This window comes from Anomaloglossus baeobatrachus, chromosome 1, assembly GCF_048569485.1.
Source record: "Anomaloglossus baeobatrachus isolate aAnoBae1 chromosome 1, aAnoBae1.hap1, whole genome shotgun sequence".
NCBI lineage: Eukaryota > Metazoa > Chordata > Amphibia > Anura > Aromobatidae > Anomaloglossus > Anomaloglossus baeobatrachus.
Genome location: NC_134353.1, coordinates 15,212,575 through 15,228,554, shown reverse-complemented (window position 1 = coordinate 15,228,554; position 15,980 = coordinate 15,212,575).

The window sequence follows — 15,980 nt, the reverse complement described above, 5'->3', positions numbered from 1 at the left end:
GACAGCAAGATGATAGACAGGCGTAGGCCTTTGGCACCCAGAATTAGTAATTGCACTAACCCAAATTGTTTTTTTTTTAATAAAAATTTTTTTTACAATTTCAGGGGACAGCAATTTGGGCCACTTGTGCCCCCTGATATGCAAAATTTTCATGACTAATCCCACCCCAGGTATTGAATGTGTTCAGCAGTGGATTTGATACATTGATGACATTTTGTTTTTTTGGGAAGGTACATTACCAAAATTAAATCAATTTATTGAGGAACTGAACAACAACAAGATGAATATTAAGATGACATATAAATCGGGTAGACCTATTGAGTTTTTCAATATTTTGATTAATACGAAAGACAATAGTGAAATTGAAACCGATATCTTCAAGAAAAAGACATACACCAATTCTTTTTAAGGGTGGATTCTTCACATTTGCCTTCTACTATAATAGGAATTCCAGTGGGACAATTTTTTAAAGTTTTTAAGAGCAAAAAGAATCTATTCTGACCAGCAAATGTTTGTCCAACAATCAAGGGAACTGTGCAATAGACTTTTAGAAAAGGGCTACAGAAAAAGAGTTATCCAACGTGGATATCAATATGCAGTCAATGTTACCAGGGATGAGCTACTTTATGGAAAATAAAAAAGAAAAAATGAGAAAGAACAACAAGTGAAGCTCATCACCACTTATAATAAACAGTGGAAGGAGCTGGTAGCGATCATTAGAAAACACTGCGGGATTTTTCGGAGTGACTCAATTTTGAGAAAATATATACCAGAATCTTCTCTGATTACAGCGAGATGATCCTAAAAATTAAAATATTTGTTGGTCAAAAGCACTTTGATCCTGTTAAAAATCAAACAAAATCTTGATGGTTGGACATCAAAGGTTTCTTTCCTTGTGGCAGATGCAAAGCGTGCCCCAATATGGAGAAAAGCAAGACATTCACCAATTATGATGGCTCTCGACAGTACAAAATTTGACATCATCTCACTTGTACATCAACCGGTGGGATTTATTGTGCAATATGCCCTTGTAAAAAACTGTTCATTGGTCTCACCACTAGAGAGTTGACAGTGAGAACAAGAGGACATTTTAGGGATGTTGAAATAGGAAGAGATACAAAGACTCTGTCAAACACTAGCCAGACATTTACTTTACCACCATCAAAGTAATCCCACTGGTCTTAAAGCCAAAGCCATCGATAAAGTCTCACTCGGGAACAGAGGAGGGAATTTAGGGAAAGTCTTAGCACAAGCAGAAAGTATAGCATGTTCCAAATTATTATGCAAATTGGATGTAAGTGTCCTGGTGATTAATAATGAAACTCATTGATGGTCTTGTGCCTCAGGGTTCTTTGAATCACTGAAATCAATCTCATATACCTGTGATAATTAGTTTGCCAGGTGAGGCCCAATAAAAGGAAAACTGGATGTTCCACTATATCAACCCTAGAATGCATACCTCGGGCTTCGCAGGCCTGCTAGGTTACTTGTTTTCTATTGTAGATTTCTATGGTTGCGCGTTCTAGGGTTAAGCAGCCACAGTTTTCAAGTAACATGGGTAAGAAAAAGGATCTCTCTGCTGCTACAAAGCATCAAATAGTGCAATGCCTTGGACAAGGGATGAAAACATTAGATATGTCACAAAAAGTTAAGCGTGATCATCGTACTGTGAAGAGATTTGTGGCTGATTCAGAGCACAGACGTGTTTGTGCTGATAAAGGCAGAATGAGGAAGGTTTCTGCCAGGCAAGTCCACCAGATTAACCGTAGTGTGGCCGCCCAGCCTGGGGGAGGAAATCAGGGGGAGGTGTATAGATGGGAAAAAGGCCTCTTATATCGGAAAAAGCCCACATCCTGCCCAGAAAAATCCTGGATCTGTGTACATCAGCTTGTTGTACCCCAGCAATACCGACCCAACTATTGTGTTTAGCTCATGATATTCCTGTGGCTGGGCAAATAGGGGCCAAAAAGACCTGGTCCCACCTGTTGCGTCATTTTTTCTGGCCAAAGGTCACTCAAGAAGTGCAAAAATGCAGAGCCTCTTGCCCAGTGTGTCAACGTATGGGGGGAGCCCCATGTCGTGCCTCACTCCAATCCATTCCGTTGATAGGAGAACCGCTCCAGAGAGTTGCCATTGATGTAGTAGGCCCCTTAGCCATCCCTAGCCGCAGTGGAAAAAGATTAATCCTCACTCTGGTAGACTTTGCCACCCATTACCCAGAAGCCGTGTCCTTAATAGAGATGAGCAAACCCTTTAGCGTTTGAGTTCGGTTTGGTTTGTCAAACGGCGGGCAAGTTCGACGAACCGTTTGACGAACCCTTCGAACCCCATTGAAAACAAAGGCAGGCAAACACAAGCACATACAAACACATAAAAAACACCTTCTAAGGTGTCCAAAAGGTGACAAACAACTCACAAGATACCACAAATACATGGGAAAGTGACAAGGACATATACTCATGCGAAAACAAAAGAGCTGGACGAGTAAAAAGAGGAGGAGACACAGATATAGGTATGTCATGCCCTTCTAAAATCATTTAAAACAGAGCAAGGGTACTCGAAGCAGAGTCTCCCTTTTTTCCAAAAATTGGGCCACACACTTCAGTGGCATCACTTGTGCCCCAGTTGCAAACTTGACATGTTCATTTGCATGAAGCACAATCCAAAGCCACAAGCCTTTACTCTCCCCAGGATGACACCAGGGTAGGTAGCAAAGTCCTTGCTGAACCATGACTTGTTCATCTTGGATCATTTTTAAAAACACAGCAAGCAAGGGTTACTCCAAGCGGAGTCTCCCTTTTTGCAAAAAATTGGGCCACACAGACATCCCTTCAGTGGCATCACTTGTGCCCCAGTTGCAAACTTCACATGTTGATTTGAATCAAGCACATTCAAAAATACGCCAGCCTTTACTGTCCTCAGGATGACACAGGGGTAGCAAAGTCCTTGCTGAACCATGACTTGTTCATCTTGGATCATTTTTAAAAACACAGCACGGTGACTCCAAGCAGAGTCTCCCTTTTTTCCAAAAATTGGGCCACACACACCACTTCAGAGGCATCACTTGTCCCCTAGTTGCAAACTTCACATGTTGATTTGCATCAAGCACATTCAAAAATACGCCAGCCTTTACTGTCCTCAGGATGACACAGGGGTAGCAAAGTCCTTGCTGAACCATGACTTGTTCATCTTGATGAACGTTAGTCTGTCCATATTGTCACTGGACAGACGCGTGCGCTTATCTGTCAGCACACACCCAGCAGCACTGAAGACACGTTCAGAGACAACGCTGGCTGCGGGACATAACAAGATCTCCAAGGCGTAACTGGAGAGCTCAGGCCATTTTTCAAGATTGGAAGCCCAAAATGACCAAGGCTCCAGTTGCACAGTCATTGCATCGATGTTCATTTGGAGATACTCCTGGGAGATTCACTCTGTGCACCTCGGGTGTTTGGTGAAAAAGCCGAGCTAAGATTGCATAACAGCTTCTGCTGATACTCCTGCATACGTGTATCCCTTTCTATGGCTGGATTTATTTCGCCAAGTTTGGACTTGTACCGGAGATCTAAGAGTGTGGCAACCCAGTAGTCAGCATTACTTCTAATTCGGACAATCCGAGGGTCATGTTGTAGGTAGTGCAGAAAGAAGGCGCTCATGTGTCTTGCGCATCCAGGAGGAACAAGTCCTTGCTGTATTTGTGGCAGTGAGGTGATAACCGTGCTTCCTTCCTCTGACATCTCCCCCCAACCTCGAACAACAGGAATTTGACCAAGGTCTCCCTCATCTACTGAGTCTTCAACAGTTCGTCATCCATTTCTTCCTGGGCTCCTGCACCTTCCTCAACAGTTTGGCTGCTACCATGCAAAGGCAGCATTTCTGTAGCCAACAGCTTGCAGAGGGTGAAAGTCAACCTCTTAGCTTTGTCATGGCTAGGAGGAAATGGCCTTTTACTTGTCCACATCTGAGGGACCGAGAGCTGGCTGCTTTGCTGAGATGGCATTGAGTAGCGTGTCCCATGAAAACTGCTCGTCTGTAAGGAAAGTGCAGGCGGAAACATAATGTTGCCTTCATCTAAAGGTGGTGCTCTTGATGTCTGATAGAGCTCTACACCAGCAGCTGTTTCCCCTTCCAAAACAACTGTCGACCTGCCAATAACACTGCCTGTTGCGGTTAAAGAGGTGGAAGGTCTGCGTCACAAAGCATGTGGGAATGCTGTCCCCCACAGTCAGAGGGTGAAGAGCGCGCGGATGCACTTGAAGGGGCAGACGGTGGTTGGCCTGCTCCGCTAGGCCGCATTGTAGCACAATGAACTTCCCACTGAGACTTATGCTTGTTATTCATGTGACGATTCATGGACGAAGTAGTCAAACTAGTGAGGTTTTGGCCTCTACTTAGAGATTGGTGACAAATCTTACAGATGACATGATTTGGGAGATCCTTTGCGATGTCAAAAAAGGACCAGGCTAGGCAAGGCTTACAGCCCATGCGACCTGCAGAGCCACCCCGACTTGTGCTCAGAGGCAGGGTTGTGGCTGAGGATGCAGTTATTGACGTGCTTCTAGTACTCCGTCTGTGTCCCGGAAGGAGCAAGCTAACCTCGTCGTCAGTCGCATCCTCCTCCACCGCCTCTGATGACCTCCTCGAGTGCCTGACTGTGGATCTACAACCTCATCATCAACCTGTGTGTTTGCACTCCCCTCGTTTTCAGACTTAACCTCTTCCTGCCCTGACTGAATAGTTAAGTTGTCATTCCAATCAGGTATCTGAGTCTCACCATCATCAGTATGTTCCTCATTGTCTCCACCAAGAGGTGTTACAGTTTGGGAATGAGGATCTACATTTGGCTCAGAAACTTGGTCATCAGGGCCTGAATCTGACTCACAAAGCTTCTGGGCTTTACTGCAGACCATTTCCTGGTCTGTAGTCAATGAAGCTCTGGAGCAGATCTCAGATTCCCAGGCTATAGTGTGACTGAAAAGCTCTGCAGACTCAGCCATCTCTGTTACCCCATACTCTGCAGGGTGGGTGGAGATTTGAGAGCTGGTAGAAAGCAAGTGAGATTGGGGTGACAACTCTGAGGACTGGAGTTTTTTGGATGTTGAAATTGAGGTGGAGAAGAGGCCACTTGTTGGAGCACTTTAGATCCATTCAAGCATGTTCTTTTTTTGTGCATCATCTACCTGTGTTAGAGTTGTTCAGTTCCGTAAAAAAGGGATCGCATCGGATTGTCCACGGAAAGTAGTAGACATCTTACTTTTGCTGGAAGATGGCCTTTGTTCAGCAGATGTTACTGTAGCTTTACCACCTACCCCACGGACACAAACTTTTTTTCCCTTTCCACCAGCATCTGTCCTTTTGCCACACATTTTATTTGTAACAAAATTGGACACTTAAAATGTCGTAGCAAAAATGGAGAGGTGATGTAGATTGCAGAGGTGGTCTAGCTTTCTTGACAGCTGAAGAGCCAACACTGACTATCCCAGACAATTTTAGTATGCCCTTAAAAGTGTCAGCAGTGTTTGCAATGAAAATTGCGTAGCAAAAATGGACAGGTGTGTAGAATGCAGAGATAGTGTACCTTGCTTGACAGCAAAGAAACCCTAAGGTATTATCCCAGACAATTTTAGTATGCCCCTAAAAGTGTCAGCACTTTTGGAAAATAAAATTGCGTTGCAAAAAGGGACAGGTGTGTAGAATACAGAGATGGTGTACCTTGCTTGCAGCAAAGGAACACTAACTTAGTATCCCAGACAATTTTAGTATGCCCCTAAAAGTGACAGCGCTTTGTGCAATTAAAATTGCAAAGCAAAAATGGAGAGGTATGGAGAATGCAGAGATGCTGTAGCTAGCTGGTCAGCAATGGAAGCCTCACTTTCTATTGCTGCCAATGAAACAATGCCCCAAGGAATTGCCTGAGCTGATGTAGCCAGACGCTGTTACATAAACCCCTGCACATCGCTGGCACAGACTTGCCTAGCAACAATGGCTAAGAACGGCTGTAATGCAGCCCTGAAGAGGGCTGAAATTACAAGTAGCTCCTAATCCCTAAAGCGCTGTGTAGATTGCACTGTATTTCTATAGCGCACACAGCAGCAGCGGGAGCAGTAGCGGTGACTGTCACCCACCCACAGCAGACAGATAATTGCGGCGACGTGAAAAATGGCCGTGTCTTATAAGGCAAGGACATGTGACATGAACAGCCTATGACACATGCCCTTGCTTGTCTGGCAAAAATCCACTTAGCTGTGTGTGTGTCTGTGGTGTCTGTGATTGGCTGACAGCCTGGCCCTCCCCACTGTATGCGCAGTTAGGAAAAAAAAAAGCACTCAGCAGCAGCACTGATCTAAACCTTGTCCCTCCGCAATTTTGGTAATATCATGCTTCACAGTGACTCACACTATTACAGTGAAAAGCCAGCTAGTAACTAGATGTTTGGTGATCGAACCGTTCTCAAACATAACTCGAACTGCCGAACTTTAAGCAAATCGTTCTAGTTCGTCGAACGACTCGAACACCACCCAACATCACTTGAACATGAAATTGGCGAACCGTTTGACTCGAGCATCGCTCAACTCTAGTCCTTAACCTCCACAGAGGCAGAGCACTTGGCTCAAGCTCTACTGGACACCTTTAGCCGCGTAGGGTTTCCGCAGGAAGTATTGACTCACCAGGGGGCACAGTTGCAAAGTGAACTGATTCAGACTCTGTGGGAGAAACATGGAGCCCGCCCCATGCGCACAACCCTCTACCATCCTGAAACAAACGGATTGTGTGAGCACTTCAACGGAACATTTAAACAGCTCATTAGACGTTTTGTAGAGTCCGAGGGGGAGACTGGGAGAAAAACCTACAGCAGCATCCTTTTGCATACCGTGAGGTGCCGCAGGACTCCACTGAGTTCTGCCTCTTCGAATTGCTGTACGGCCGAAAAGTACGAGGGCCCCTTGAGCTGGTACGAGAGAGTTGGGAGGGCACCTTCCTCTCAGAAGAGGTTCCCATACTGGACTATGTTCAAAGGTTTAGGGAAAGGATGAGGCACCTCATGGCGTTAGCCCACGGGAATTTAGAAGTGGCTCAGGAAAGGCAAAAACGATGTTACAATTGCACTGCCCGGCTCAGAGAATTTGCCTGTGGACACCGGTACGGAAAAACAAGCTGCAAGCCATGTTGGTGGGTCCATTCACCATTACTAAGAAATGTGGCAATACTGACTACACTGTGGCCCTGGATCGAGCAGGTGTTTGTGAGCGTACCTACCACATCAACAGGCTAAAAGCTTATGAGGAACGCGGAGTCACCAATTTAGTTTGTTGTCCAGAGTTAGAAAACGCAGAGTTGGACCAGATCCCAGACCTATTAGTGGACTCCAAAAGGGAAATGTGGGTGAAAGATGTATCACTGGTGGAACAGCTTTGTCCATCACAGAAGCGACACATATCAGACCTACTCGGAACATATGAATCCCTGTTCATGAGTCAGCCTGGTAGAATCCCCTTAGTCCAGCATCATGTCAACACAGGGGAAGCCACTCCACTAAGACAACCCGCCTACTGGGTGGCACCTCCTGTGTTGGCAATGATGAAGGCCGAGGTGGATGACGTGCTGGTGCCAAAAAAAGACAAGAGTACTCGTTTCTGTGTTAAATATAGACGGCTCATTGAGGTCTCGATTACAGATGCCTACCCCATGCCCTGGGTGGATGAACTACTAGATAGGTTAGGGGCATCTTGGTTTATATCTACCCTCGATTTGAGCAAGGGATACTGGCATATCCCATTCACAAAAGAGGCTCAAGAGAAATCGGCCTTAATAATCCCTTTTGGCCTATTTGAGTTCATTAGCATGCCTTTTGGGATGAAAAATGCCTCAGCAACCTTCCAGAGGATGGTAGACCATTTTCTAGAGGGATGTCAAGGGTATGCCCAGGCCTATTTGGATGACATCGCTGTCTTCAGTGACACTTGGGAAGAGCATCTTAAGCACGTGTCCCATGTGCTGCAGGGGGTAGCCAAAGCCCAGCTCACCATCCGACCTGACAACTGCCAAATGGGGATGCCTGAAGTGCTATACCTGGGACATCGGGTGGTAAGTGGGTATATTCGTCCTGAACCTGCAAAAGTAGAAGCCATTACCCAGTGGCCACACTCAGTTAATCAAAAACAGGTCCGGGCATTCCTAGGAACCGCAAACTACTATCGAAAGTTTATCCCCAATTACAGTACCGTAGCAAAACCGCTCACTGACCTCACAGCCAAAAAATATGCCCGTGACCTTATCTGGACCCCAGAATGTGAAACTGCGTTACTCCAGTTGAAAGACCGCATGGCCCAGAGCCCAGTCCTGACTGCTCATGACTTCAGTTGCAGGTTCATCGTCCAAACAGGTGCATCGGACACAGGACTAGGAGCTGTACTTAGCCAAGTGGGGGACAACGGTGAGGAACATCCGATAGCTTACCTCTCCCAGAAACTGTTGGACCGAGAGAGGGCTTACGCCACCATAGAAAAAGAATGCCTGGCCATAGTCTGGGACCTGAAAAAATTGCAGTCCTACCTCTATGGTAATGAGTTCACAGTCCTCACTGACCACAGTCCATTGAGTTGGCTAAATCGCACTGCCGGGACAATGGATGCTTGCTCAGGGGGAGTCTGGCATTACAATCTTACAAACAGGGCAAGAAACATGGAAACGCCAATGGGCTTTCTCGACAGGTGGAGAAGGATTATCGGAGAATATGTGTGATGACATGGACTCTGTCAGTGCCTAGCATGGGTTAAGTTTCTTAACAGTCAGCTAGACATGATATTTTGTTTATAAACTGGGGAAAAGCCCCTCATTGTTTCTACAAGACTCTCAGAAGTCTAGTGTTAAAGTTCCTGTTGACTCATGTAATTACCTTTGCCAGAGAAGGTCAGATACCCAGACACATCAATTATGCGAACCTCCCATTGTATTACTATGTGTACTATGTGTATTGCTAGATGCGAATTGTGAAGATCCCAATGGTCTGAATGGAGAGCTCAGGGATATATAAAAGGAGGACTGTCCATTTGCCTGGGGTTGTCTCTTGCTACATGATACCAATCTAGGATCTGCAGATCCGATTGGCAATCCATAACCTAACCTAGATTATAACACTACATGGACTTCAGCATCGAATGCAAGGATTCGGCTGTGATACCAAAGACTACCTAAGGAAGGAATCCGACTTGGGACAATCTATCTAGTCACCGGACTACAGACTTTGAGGTACTCAGCCAGCTTCCTAAATCTGGCATTATTCCTTTCTTGGTAGGTGCCCACCGAAAGCGGGGTGCTGCTAGATTTGAGTAAATAGCCCTGGAACCTCTGAGACACGGACATTCTAATCCCTGGTGAGCCAACGTTAGGGTGAGACTCTGTTGCCTGTTACATTTGTGTGTTTTGCTGGTTATGTGTTATGTGCCGTTAATTGTTTGGGGATCCAATAAAGTCTTAATATTGTGATTCCCTCACCCTGTGTTGTCTGAGTAGTGTTACACCCAGGGCCGTATTTGCCACTAGGCACCCGTGGTCCCGTGCCTAGGGCGGCACGTTGCGGGGGGGCGGCACTTTCTGGCAGCAAAAAAAAAAAAAAAATATATAAATTTTTTTTTTTTTTTTTTTTTTTACATCCCCGCCCCCCGCCCCTCCCTCCGTTGCACTTCGGTGTGTTCTCGGGGGGAGGGGGGGTTGAGAGGGAGAGGAAAGGCGCACTTCTGTCTCTTTAAATACACGGAGGGCGCCAGGCATAGTGAGCTGATTAACCTCGGAAGTTCCATCGTCTACACTTCCGGGTCAGAGGCGCGCGGGCGCGCCAATCAGCTCACTGCCCCGTGCTGCAGCGTCCAATTCTGCAGACATCACACGCCGCGGAGGAGGACGCGACTGGAGCTGGAGCCAGCCAGAAGAGGATAATAGCAGAGCAGGGCAGCAGGCACCGGAGCAGGTATGCGTAAGGCAGAGCCTAGAATGTATGGGCATCAACTAACCTTACAGGTTAGTTGATGATCGTTGCGATGCCTCTTTTTGGCTGGGGGGAGGCTGGGAAAAGAGAGAGGCTGGGAAAAGAGAGAGGCTGGGGGGAGGCTGGGAAAAGAGAGAGGCTGGGGGGAGGCTGGGAAGAGAGAGGCTGAGGCTGGGGGGGAGGCTGGGAAGAGAGAGGGGCTGGGGGGAGGCTGGGAAAAGAGAGAGGCTGGGGGGAGGCTGGGAAGAGAGAGGCTGAGGCTGGGGGGGAGGCTGGGAAGAGAGAGGGGCTGGGGGGAGGCTGGGAAAAGAGAGGGGCTGGGGGGAGGCTGGGAAAAGAGAGAGGCTGGGGGGAGGCTGGGAAAAGAGAGAGGCTGGGGGGAGGCTGGGAAAAGAGAGAGGCTGGGGGGAGGCTGGGAAAAGAGAGAGGCTGGGGGGAGGCTGGGAAAAGAGAGAGGCTGGGGGGAGGCTGGGAAAAGAGAGAGGCTGGGGGGAGGCTGGGAAAAGAGAGAGGCTGGGGGGAGGCTGGGAAAAGAGAGAGGCTGGGGGGAGGCTGGGAAAAGAGAGAGGCTGGGGGGAGGCTGGGAAGAGAGAGGCTGAGGCTGGGGGGGAGGCTGGGAAGAGAGAGGCTGAGGCTGGGGGGGAGGCTGGGAAGAGAGAGAGGCTGGGGGGAGGCTGGGAAAAGAGAGGCTGGGGGGGAGGCTGGGAAAAGAGAGAGGCTGAGGCTGGGGGGGAAGGCTGGGAAGAGAGAGAGGCTGAGGCTGGGGGGGAGGCTGGGGGGAGAGAGAGGCTGAGGCTGGGGGGGAGGCTGGGGGGAGAGAGAGGCTGGGGGGAGGCTGGGGGGAGAGAGAGGCTGGGGGGGAGGCTGGGGGGAGAGAGAGGCTTGGGGGGAGGCTGGGGGGAGAGAGAGGCTTGGGGGGAGGCTGGGGGGAGAGAGAGGCTGGGGGGAGGCTGGGGGGAGAGAGAGGCTGGGGGGAGGCTGGGGGGAGAGAGAGGCTGGGGGGAGGCTGGGGGGAGAGAGAGGCTGGGGGGGAGGCTGGGGGGGAGGCTGGGGGGAGAGAGAGGCTGGGGGGGAGGCTGGGGGGAGAGAGAGGCTGGGGGGGAGGCTGGGGGGAGAGAGAGGCTGGGGGGGAGGCTGGGGGGAGAGAGAGGCTGGGGGGAGAGAGAGGCTGGGGGGAGAGAGAGGCTGGGGGGAGGCTGGGGGGGAGGCTGGGGGGAGAGAGAGGCTGGGGGGGAGGCTGGGGGGAGAGAGAGGCTGGGGGGGAGGCTGGGGGGAGAGAGAGGCTGGGGGGGAGGCTGGGGGGAGAGAGAGGCTGGGGGGGAGGCTGGGGGGAGAGAGAGGCTGAGGCTGGGGGGGAGGCTGGGGGAGAGAGAGGCTGGGGGAGGCTGGGGGAGAGAGAGGCTGGGGGAGGCTGGGGGGAGAGAGGCTGAGGCTGGGGGAGGCTGGGGGAGAGAGAGGCTGAGGCTGGGGGAGGCTGGGGGAGAGAGAGGCTGAGGCTGGGGGAGGCTGGGGGAGAGAGAGGCTGAGGCTGGGGGAGAGAGAGGATGATGCTGGGGGAGGCTGGGGGAGAGAGAGGCTGATGCTGAAGGCGGGGGAGAGAGGCTGCTGCTGGGGGAATGGGAGAGAGGGGCTAATGCTAGAGACAGAGGACAAGGGTTGAGGGATAGTGCAATGACAAAATCGATGGGGGGAGTGTAAGGACTCAGAATGAGAGGGGGGCAGCATTGGGAGCTCATTATGGAGAAGAGGCAGCATGTGTGGGCTCAGTATGGAGTGGAGCAATGTAGGGGAGTCAATATCAAGAGTGGGGTAGTGTGTGTGTGGGGGGGGGGGGGTCTCAGCATAAGCGTTAGTGTGGTGGTCTTAGTATGATGAATGGGGCAGCATGGAGGTGTCATTATGGAAAAGAGTAAGGCAGCATTAGGAGCTCATGGAGAGGGGCAGCATGCATGGGACATTGTGAGGAGGGGGCAGCATGCATGGGACATTGTGAGGAGGGGGCAGCATGCATGGGACATTATGAGGAGGGGGCAGCATGCATGGGACATTGTGAGGAGGGGGCAGCATGCATGGGACATTGTGAGGATGGAGCAGCATGCATGGGACATTGTGAGGAGGGGCAGCATGCATGGGACATTGTGAGGATGGAGCAGCATGCATGGGACACTGTGAGGAGGGGGCAGCATGCATGGGACCCTGTGAGGAGGGGGCAGCATGCATGGGACCCTGTGAGGAGGGAGCAGCATGCATGGGACATTGTGAGGCGGGGGCAGCATGCATGGGACATTGGGAGGAGGGGGCAGCATGCATGGGACATTGGGAGGAGGGGGCAGCATGCATGGGACATTGTGAGGAGGGGGCAGCATGCATGGGACATTGTGAGGAGGGGGCAGTATGCATGGGACATTGTGAGGAGGGGGAAGCATGCATGGGACATTGTGAGGAGGGGGCAGCATGCATGGGACATTGTGAGGAGGGGGCAGCATGCATGGGACATTGTGAGGAGGGGGCAGCATGCATGGGACATTGTGAGGAGGGGGCAGCATGCATGGGACATTGTGAGGCGGGGGCAGCATGCATGGGACATTGTGAGGAGGGGGCAGCATGCATGGGACATTGTGAGGAGGGGGCAGCATGCATGGGACATTGTGAGGCGGGGGCAGCATGCATGGGACATTGTGAGGCGGGGGCAGCATGCATGGGACATTGTGAGGAGGGAGCAGCATGCATGGGACATTGTGAGGAGGGGGCAGCATGCATGGGACACTGTGAGGAGGGGGCAGAATGCATGGGACATTGTGAGGAGGGGGCAGCATGCATGGGACATTGTGAGGAGGGGGCAGCATGCATGGGACACTGTGAGGAGGGGGCAGTATGCATGGGACATTGTGAGGAGGGGGCAGAATGCATGGGATATTGTGAGGAGGGGGCAGCATGCATGGGACACTGTGAGGAGGGGGCAGCATGATGTGAGGACAGTACAGATCATATTTCATAATCGAGGAAGGTGTGGTGGATATAATTTATAAGGGAGGGCAGTGTGTAGTATATTAGGGGCAGTGTCACAGTCACAGTATATAAGTGGGGACGGTGGGAATATTTTATACTCATGCTATGTTTTGATGTGCCCGTGGTGATCCCCATTGGGGGGGGTTAGTGCCCTTTGTTTCTCATTTATACTTTTTAAAGTGTTTTACAAAGTAGATCTGCCTTAAACAGATGTCGAGTGCGAAAACTCAGTTTTACGTTGTCACTCAGGGGCGCGACCACTTAAAGTGCCTAGGGCAGCACGAAGGCAAAATACAGCCCTGGTTACACCCACAGTTAAGGAGGTCGGGCGCTCAGTTGGGATGAGTCCTGGGCCATGCTGTCTTTCTAAAGGCGGCCGGGCCAGCAAACGAGAGCACCTACTGACCCCCGTGTCTCCACACCAAGTACTCTAAACCTTCTCATACCCTCCCCCTTTGCCCCCCCCTCCCCTTCACCATATATCCCAACAGTCCATTTTCATTCATCCACACTCCTGGCTGCCTCTCCTTTACCTACTACTATATTCTGCTTTTCGCAAGCACTCAAAGGCAAAGTCAGTATTAGGCCATGTGTGCACGTTGCGGATTTTACCGCGGCATTGCCGCAGATTTCGCTGAAGGAATGCTGCAGAAAATGTTTATAACATTTCTGCAATCCTTCTCCAGCAAAACCTACGGGGATAAAAAAAAATGCTGTGCGCACACTGCGTTTTTTTGCCCCTGCAGGTTTTGCTGCGGGATTTCCGCTGCAGAATTAATGTGCATGTCACTTCTTTTCTGCAGGTACCTGCGTTTTGGTGGGCTGGCAGATCAATCACCCGCTGACTCTGGTCAGATGCTGCTCCCCATATAAAGTTTATGGGGAACACAATCTGCAGCAAAGTACTTCATACTCACCGATCGCCAGTCGGTTGTAACACTGCTCTCACGGCAGCTCTTTCATCTTACAGAGCCGGACGTTCATTATTCCATCTCATATTCACACCTTCCCTGCTCACCGATGGCTGTAATTGGTTGCAGTCAGACCCGCCCCCATGCTGAGTGACAGCTGTCTGACTGCAAACAATCACAGACGCCGGTGGGCGGGTCTATAGCATATAGTAAAATAAATAAATAAATAATTTAAAAAAAATGGTGTGCGCTCCCCCTAATTTTGATAACCAGCCAGGATAAAGCCTCACAGCTGGGGGCTGGTATTCTCAGGCTGGGGAGCCCCCCAGCCTAAAAATATCAGCCAGCAGCCGCCCGGAATTGCTGCATCCATTAGATGCGACAGTCCCGGGACTTTTCCCAACTCTTGCTAATTGCCGTGATGCGGTGGCAATGGAGATAATAAGGAGTTAATGGCAGCAGCCCATAGCTGCCACTAAGTTCTAGTTTAGTGATGGCAGGCGTCTATGAGACACCTCCTGATCATTAAACTGCAAGTGAAAGTAAATAAACACAAACACCCCAAAAATCCTTTATTTGAAGTAAAAGACAAAAAACCCCCTCTTTCACCACTTTATTAACCCCACCAATAACAGCCCTCCAGGTTTGACGTAATCCACAAGAGGTCTCACGACGCTTCCAGCTCTGCTACACCTGACACCTGACACGGCGAGCACCATAGACCATGACTGCTCAGTGTGAGGGTCAGGCTGCAAGTGAAGTGAGCTGCACGGGATCAGCGGTGACCACGCATGTGCTTTGCGGTGACAGGTGGCGGACTCCCGCTGTCACTGCACATCAGCTGACTGAAGTCACCGCTGATCTTATACTCACCTTTTTCCAGCGAGGCTGCCTCCGGATGCTGGTCTCCAGCTTCCAGGCCGGCTCATGCATATGCAGTTATGCACTGCTCAGCCGACCTGTAAGTAGCAGAGTGTCGGAGACAGCAGCACAGGATACAGCATCGTGGGAGACCTCAGCACCACGGACAGAAGGAGCAGGGACAGGTGAGTATCTCCCTGTGCTATCAAAATAATGCAGGGACATACCGCAGCAAAGCCGCAGCAAATCTGCAGCGAATCCGCAGCAAACCGCGGTAAAACCGTATGTGGATATTGGGTGTGGTTTGCGCATTTTTTTACCGCAGATGTGGTAATCTTTCAGAGGGTGCAGAATTTTCTTGAGAAAATTCCCTTTTCTAGCGCGCACAGGGCTTTAAACTCCAACATCTAGCAGCATTATCATTTATTTCTTGTGCACCTTAATCAATATTCCGTTTTACGCTCAGGAACCGTTCCCACACAAGAAAATAATTGGACTCCAAACAAAGACCATGCCAACTACGCAACAACCACAAGTACTTTTAATTTTGAACTGCTCTTTATCATCGTATCCAATAAAGCTCGTTAATATCCCCCCTTGCCCCCCCTTCTGCCACCCCCACATAACGTTATTAAGCGCAGCAGTAATTAATCCTACAACTATTGATAACAAAATGTGCTTGGTTGTGTTGAATAGAGATGAAAGAAAAAACAAAAAAAAGCGCTTCTGTGTGTAAAAAAAAGTCTGACAATTGACAGTACTATATCCAAGATTTTGCACTCATGTATGAGAGCTCTGATACTGTGTGGATTTGCGGTGCCCTTGTCCTCAGTTCACCACCGGGTCATTTCAGGTCAGGTTCCCGTTATCTGAAGCTTCAGAAGGTGATCGCCCTGGCTGGTAGAGCAGGCCCAGATAAGCGGTCCCTGCACTCACAGGGTCTGTCTGGGTTAATTCAGGACAGGGCCGCAGGATGGATCAAAGGATCGATCACTGGAGGTGAAGGGTCAAACTATATCTCTCACTGTGACTTCTTCTAGGTTGCACTGCTACACTGGCCACTGGCTCCCAGAGGGGGGCTGAGCATACAATGGGATAGATCAAAAACAGGGGTGTCCGGGCGCTGCACAGAGTCAGGCTGAATAAGGATTGAAAGTTTAACCATTTAATTACACTAATTGCACAAATTGACTCTCCAAGACAGGAGACAAACT